This window comes from Capsicum annuum, chromosome 1 (assembly GCF_002878395.1).
Source record: "Capsicum annuum cultivar UCD-10X-F1 chromosome 1, UCD10Xv1.1, whole genome shotgun sequence".
Lineage (NCBI taxonomy): Eukaryota > Viridiplantae > Streptophyta > Magnoliopsida > Solanales > Solanaceae > Capsicum > Capsicum annuum.
In genome coordinates this window covers 55,591,487-55,599,588 of record NC_061111.1, presented here as the reverse complement: position 1 = coordinate 55,599,588, position 8,102 = coordinate 55,591,487, and the positions used below count along the sequence as shown (strand labels likewise).

Here is an 8,102-nt window from a genome sequence, read left to right as displayed (position 1 = left end):
AATGGATTCCTTGCTCGCATTCAAGTCCACAACTTTCCTGGAACAACTATAGCAGACCCTCTGATTCTGATTTGAGGTTATGCTATCCTTCTACGTTGTTTGAGCCGGATGTATCTACAAAGTATTTGAAATGGTGGAGAAAAGAAGTATTACCGCTAGTTGATGTATTCGAATGCTTATCTAAGGAATGGAGTAAAACAAGATTGAAGTCGTTTTCAAACAATTGTGAGTCTCCTAGTCTACCCACTAAATGCCAACTGAAACAAGTGGAGAATTACCCTGATGTTCCTCCTGGTTTTCCTCCAAAGTACCCTGATGTTCCTCCCAGTTTTCCTCCAAAGTACCCTGATGTTCCTCCCAGTTTTCCTCCAAATACCCTGATGCTCCTCCTGGTTTTCCTTCCAAGTTCCCTGATGTTCCTTCTGGTTTTCCTCCAACGTACCCAGATGCTCCTTCTAATTTTGCTCCCAAGTACCCTGATACTCCTCCTGGTTTCCCTCCCAAGTCTGGTGGGTAAAATGGCAATAAGAATTTGTCTACGGTGGCTTCACAAACATTGGCTTGTGAAGTTGTGCCTCCTGGTGTAAGTGAGAAGCATAATGCACGAAAAGGCGTTCAAACATCCAGTTAGGCACATCACAGTAGCAGTGTAGTTCTTCCCAACTGCATTGTGGAATATGGAAAGGAGAATGTATCCAAGGAAATTTGTCAATCAGCAGTTCGTGACGTTGCGCCTCCTGGTTCAACGGAGAAGCACACTGACTATGAACATGGCATAACTGAAAATAACAGTGCCCACAATCTTGTTATCGACGAGCAGAGAAGTGGGGACAAAACAATTTGTGATGATGCTATAGAGGATATAGAGCTTTATCTTAGTGAGCTCGAAAGATCAGCTGCTTCACGCAGGAGATGCTAGACTCAACATAATACGATTTCTATTGACTGTTTATTTTTCTTATATGTAGTTTTACTTGCTCCAGAGTTGTTGCTCCATTTAGCTATTTCAATTTTCTCTGTACATTATTTTTTGATTAGTTTTTTCATAGTTCTTCAGATCTTTGTATTGTGAATTAACCTTCATATAATGGAATTGCTGGTGCAACCTTCTGGTAAGGGGCTAAACTGCCTGCACTGCACTTTGTATGATGCTCAAGAGCAGGAAATTACAAGGCATTTATTTGCAGATTGCCAATGGATAACTATTGTGAGAGCTGAGGTGCTACAATGGGCTGGAGATATGCTGGATTGCATCAGGAGAAAGAGTTGGAAGATGATTCAAAAGTAGATAGTTGTTGCTATTTTGTAGGCTCTCATTTACCGCACTTGGAGAGAAGTTGGAACTTATTCAAAGGAACTGCCAGATAGAATGTATTTGCCTTACTCTTATAGTAAAGCTCATAGATGCAGAGGGTTCTTACATAGATTACAAATGTTATTAGTGCTGCACTTTGACGTGTGAAGTCCACCGCACTCTTCCTAGAAGGTGGCCGGTAATCATAAACTCAGAGGTGTATTTCTCTCTTTGTTTGTTTGTTAATGGTACTATTTACATTGTTACTGAAAAACATATGCATGTGTTTTTGTGTGTATTATATTGGTTGTTTCCATGATCAGAATGGTGGTGCTTTAGGGACACTCAAAAAAGATCAAACAAGTCTTATTGTCAGATAAGCTTCACTTAAATGACAGAATTGCAAGGACTTAGGCAGACATTAAAATGATATGTTTTTGTTTACATGAACTAATTCTGGAATAGGGATTCAATATCGTAGATAGATTTTTCAAACATGGTCCCTGATTCTGCTTCATTGATTTTCATATCTATATGGATGCAAAAGTTCATATCTACATATCTGATGCAAAATTTGCTTTTGCTGATTTTCTGTCGCTGCTTCATGTTTGTAATATTTTAATACAGAGTCTGACTTAAGTAGGTACTATGATAGTTCTTTTACTCTTCTTGCTTTAATGCAGCCTCTCTACCTCCCTCCACGAGGTAAGGATAAAGTCTACGTATGCTCTCCCCTCCCCAAACCTCACTTGTGGGATTTTACCAGTATGTTGATTTTGTTGTTACTTTAGTTACTGTGCAAATCCTCTAAACCAAAGTTGCCTTTATCGGTATTAAATGTGAATTTCCATGATGACTATGTTCTTAGTAAAATCTTCACAAACTAGTTCATTGGTTTCAAATCATTTAGCATTTTCATGATCGGAGATAACTGAGGGGAGGAGGTGAAGATTGTAGATTAATTTGCACGTGGTGATAGTTACATGTTGATAAAATTTGTCATGGCCGGTGTTATGACTGTTAAACTATATATTGACAAAGATTGTATTAGAGGTAGCTAATGGTCTTGACATATTGAGTCTCCCATATCATGTCTTGTAAATTAGCTTTACAGTTAAGTCAAACATATTGAAAATATGCTTTCAACAAAATGTAGAAATTCTTAACTATTTAAATGAAAGTATTTTGTTTATTTCATCACAAAAATATGTAAAGGGGCCAAAAAAGGGGGAGGGGGTGCATTCTTGTTTTTGCACCTGAGAAGCAGGACACGAGATAAAAGGGAAAATGATCAAATATGCTACTGAGCTATCACAAATGCTCATGTATACCATCAGTTAAAGTTCAGCTCATTCATGTCATCGTCGTTACAAAATCGGCTCATCTATGTCATTATTTTTTAACTGTGATTTTTTAAAAACAACTTTGCCACGTGACCTCTAATTAGAGGTCCACGTAATTAAGTAAAATAAATTAATATTAATTAAAAACTATGAGATCCATTTAATATCCGACCCATTTAATATCCGACTGACACCCATTTAATATCCCCACATTGTCTTCCCGCTATCTCAAATAACCAAAAAATCCAAAAACCCTTAGTCCAACTGATGAAGTAAGATGACATAGTTAGTCTTCCACAGAGAGGTACGGATGAGACAAGGGTCCATCAATTTTCTACTGCAGACTATTCTACTCCCTTTTCACAAATCAGACTCAATTTATCTGGAGTCATCAGCAACATGACACAAGAGACACATAAGACCTGTTGCTCCGGCAACCTGCTTCCACTTCCGAATGCTTGCACCAAAAGCAGCCCCTTCTACAACACCAGCAGTCAATACATTGACCTGCAAATGTAAAAGAGATCTTATGACTTCTGTGTGTAATAATACCCATGGCTTATTATTGAAACAAACGCAATTAGTAATAAATTGAAAAAGGTACTGGGAGACAAGCTTATAAGCATTACGAAGTCCATGCAAATGTAGATTTTCTTTGGATCAGTGCATGTTTATTAGTCTTTAATAAGCACTCCCAAAAGAATATGCAATTTTCATGAATTATATGTACATTAACTGCTGAATGCATTCCGCAAAGGGGATTACTTCTGTTGCTCGTACACTGGCTACAAAAACATTACCTCGAATAGGTCACTTATATAGAGAAAAGTTCAGAGATTGTAATATCTTACAAACCCATATAAAATAATACAAAGATATCACTTATTCTTACAAATGATGCTTCAGCAGCTTACTTCATCAGTTGGACTAAGGGTTTTTGAATTTTTTGGTTATTTGATCTATAGTGTGGGAAGACAATATGGGGATACTAAATGGGTGTGCGTCGGATATTAAATGGGCCTCATATTTATTAATTAATATTAATTAAAAATTACACAAATATACAACTTATGTTTCCAATATTACAGAAAATCCCAACACCCTAAACATATTATAAAAATCCCAACATATATACAGAATGCTATGTATATGTCAGCTATGTTATGTATATTAATAGAGATAGAGAGTAAAGTAATTAAAAAAGCGGGAGAGAGTGTAATTACTTTCAAAAGGGTTGGTATTTATGTTATTTATACTAATATTAATTTATTTTACTTAATTAAGTGGACCTCTAATAAGAGGCCACGTGACAAAGTTGTTTTTAAAAACCACAGTTAAAAAATAATGGCATGGATAAGCTTGTTTTGTAACGGCAATGACATGAATGAGCAAACTTTTAACGGATGACATAAATGAGTCATTTCTGATAGTTCAGTGATATATTTGAGTTTTTTCCAGAGATAAATAGTCTTTTCTCTTAAGTTTCTTTCTCTAGTGACCGTCGCTGCACGGTTCACCTTAGATGGGAAACTTAGGAACTAATTCTGAGGTTTCTCTAGTGACCGTCTTTGCACGGTTCACCTTAGATGGGAAACTTAGGAACTAATTCTGAGGATTCAAAATGTTCCAATTTTCCAATTGAAAATTTGAAGATAGAGTTTATGAGTTTGTTGATATTATTTGTTAGGGAGTGATTTACCCCCAATGTGGGACTTCTTGGTGCGAATTCGAGTTTAGTTGAGTTTAATGTGGGTACCGAACACGGGTGAAAAACAAAACAATATTTGAATCGCCTCGAAAAAATTCAAATTCGGTGCCAAATTGCAGGCCACTATCTCTCTATATATATGAGTTTGAATTGTGCCCTAAGATATGATATTTGGTAGATTAGCTTGAATATTACATTAAATGATTAATGACGATACAAATTCAAACTTTTTTCTATACAAAATAATAATTAGTGTGTTTTTGTAGAATGTTTTAAAATAAGTTCTCAAATCACATTATGAATTAATAAAATACTATTGGGTGAATATATGTCCTAAGTAGAAGGGCTGGCATAATTTTTTCGGTGATATCCAGGAATATATGTCCTAAGTAGAAGGGCTCGCATATTTTTTTCGGTGATACCCAGCATAAAATTACCAGTTTTACGTTGACAGTCAGCCAACTGCAATTGTACTCTTCTATCAGGGATTAAGATTGAAACCTCCTCCACGTAAAGTTCAAGTAATATTAATATGTACCTAATGGTACAATATGAATCTTACAACAAGTCATATTTTGTTTTTCTTAGTTCCATCACAAGTTCACCTGTTTAGCGTTAGCAGGTAGCATACTGCAATTTTCTTCCTTTATCAAGACTTAGAATAAAAGCTCATGCACGTAAAGTTTAAGTAATACAATACTTGTTGTGTTAAATCCCTAATTTTTATATCAAATGTTTAATAGCAATGCGAATTCAAGTGTTTTCTACAAAAAAAGAACTCCCCCGCCACCAAAAAAAGGAAAATAATGATAAGTGATTTTTGTAGAATGTTCTTAAATAAGTCTTAAATCGCATAATGAATTAATGAAACGCTATTGAGTAAATATATGCCGTAACAAGAAGGATTGATATTTTTTGTTTTATTATTTCTATCACAATTCACCAGTTTTTTGTAGTCAGCCAACTTTAATCTTCTTCTTCTATTGGGGCATAGGACTGAAAGCTCATGCACGTAAAGTTTAAATAATATACATTGTCATCTGTGGCGGAGCCACATGTATTCAAAAGGTGTCAACTCACACCACTTCAGTGAAAAAGTATACTATGAAGATTTTTTATATATATATATAAAGATACATAGTATGTGTAGAATTCCAAAATTTACTTGTACTTTTACATTTTTATATTTTTAATACCTCTCAAAAAAAAAAATCTTTGTCCTTAATTAGTCTGTCAATCTAAGCAATTTCATATTATTAGAGTATATTAACGGGTTGTAGCACCCGATTTGTCTTAAATTTTCAAGATTTCAAATTACACATTTTAAAGAAGTTAGTCTTGTAGATGATCTAACAGTGTTAAATATTGATTACATTGACTGATTGATTTTTAAATCACAATTTTACTGGTAAAACACTTAGTTAAGTCCAGTCTGCATTATGTTAGACCACTTTTTATGTCATGTTTTAAGAATGTGCTTAGTTAGATGAAATATTTGCAGTCCTTGTAACAGTAACTAGTTGGCTTTGTGAAATTTTGTGATTCATAATATAGAGCTTTTTACTTCAGTAAGAAGGTTTCACCTGTAATGTAACTGCTCTTAACAAGTTCTCTGTGTCTAGCTTTCACTTTTGCCACTTGGTTCATATTATAACTATCTCTTATAATTTTATCATTTTAATAAGAGGCTAAAAGAGGTTTGTGTGAGAAATTGGAACACCTACTGAATCTACATCCAAAAGTTCACCTTTACTTATTAAATATATTGCTTTGAGAATATTCATCTCTTCTGGATATATGTTTCTGGGTCATTCAGTGCTCCCATCCTCATTTCATTTCATTAGTTGTCTTCCTTTCTTCCTCTTATTAGCGAAGGCAGTTTTTTTTTTTTTTTGCAGGGATAGAAATAGATGATGATGAAGTTGCACATTTTGTGGAACATGTTTATAGGGATAGTGACAGGATTATCACTTTTGAAGAATGGAGGAGTTTTCTTCTACTTTATCAGCATGAGGCCACCTTGGAGAATATTTACCGATAGTACTGGGAGAGGGTATGTCTTGTAGATAATTATGAACAGGCTGTCATACACGAAGGCATCAGTAAGCATGTTCATGCAGCTAAATATTTGATTGCTGGGGGTGTTGCAGGAGCTATCATCACAGCTCCCCTTGATCTGCTAAAGGTGATTTTACAAGTTCAGACAACTCGTGTTTCTATTGGTTCTACTGTCCGAGAAATATGGAAGGATGGTGGTGTATTGAGGTTTTTTAGGGGCAATAGACTAAATGTGATGAAGGTTCACCTGAAAGTGCAATCAAGTTTTACTCATACGAAATGTTAAAGAATGTTATTGCTCGTATCAAAGGTGAGGAACTGGGTGAATTGGAGCTTCTGGACGTCTTGTGACTGTGGGCATGGCTGGTGCAGTAGCGCAGACTTCTATCTATCTATCTCATGGATCTTGTTAAGACTCAGTTACAAACTCATGTAAGTGAAAGTGGAGATGTGCCCAGCCTGGGAAAACTATCAAAAGAAATATGGATTAAGGAGAGGCCTCAGACTTTTTATAAAGGGTAGGTACCATCTCTTCTTGGAATTATACCTTATGTAGGAATTGATTTGGCTGCCTATGAAACATTGAAGGATTTTTCCAGGATTTATATTCTACATGATAGTGGTATAGCTTATAAATCTTCAACTTCAACTAACTTATCTTCAACGAAGTGACATTAGCATATTTCTAACAATTGTATTTGATATACAGAAGTTGGCCCTCTTGTACAGCCATATATACTTTATGTTTAAGAATACTAATTCTCCCTTTATAAATTATTTGGTGATGTGATATAATTGTGTATTGTGAGATTGAGACATTGTGTGTGCATCTTAATTTCATTGGGCATTGTGTATGTTTCTTAATTTCATTGGGACATTGTGTATGCTTCTTAATTCCTTTAGGGCATTGTGTACTTTTCGCTTGAGCATTGTGTATGCTTGTTGATTTGATATGGGACATTGTGTATGTTTCTTTTGAGCATTGTCTGTTCTTGTTGATTTGATATGGGACATTGTGTATGCTCTCCTGAGTATTGTGTGTACTCCTAATATATTTGGCGCATTGTGTCTGTTGCCCGAAACTACTAGTGTTGGCTAATTACTTTAATTACAAATTATGATAAGTGCTCTATATGAATCGTATTGAGGTATATGGTTCCTGATGAACCATTGTTGGTCTCGTTGGTCATCTTGTTATGATATAATTTCTGTGTGTAATAACTTTACGTTCTTGATTTTATTGTATTTTTAATACTTGTCCTAGGAGTACTTAATGAGTCAATGATCTTATTGAGTTATATTTTTGTATAGCTCACTCCTTACTCACATGTCTGCAGATACTACCGCGCAAGATGAAACTAGTGGATGACGATTTCTTCGTAAGGATTCTATTGCTAAGGTGAGCCTTCACATTGTTCGTAGGGGCTTTCATTTCAGCTTTAGTTATTTAGATTATATTTCTTTTAATTGGGGTAGCATGCCCAAAAGTTGAACTCATGTAACTTTATTTTAGATGCTCCATAGTCTTAGTGTAGGATTTGGGATAGAGAATTAGTTCAAGAGTGATTGTTTAATTTATAGTTTTTTTGTTGAATTATTATTCGTTATTTATTTATGCGTTTGAGTTGCACCTACCTTATCTTAGTGTTTATTAACTGGTAAAGTATTAGGACGATTGGTTCTCCCGACAGGCGATGTT

General features: G+C 35.1%; 1 pseudogene; it reads left to right on the top strand.

Annotated features, from left to right (window-relative positions):
• Nucleotides 1–1,087: 1,087 nt before the first annotated feature.
• LOC107852360 lies at nt 1,088–7,075 on the top strand (annotated as a pseudogene).
• The last annotated feature ends 1,027 nt before the right edge of the window (nt 7,076–8,102 follow it).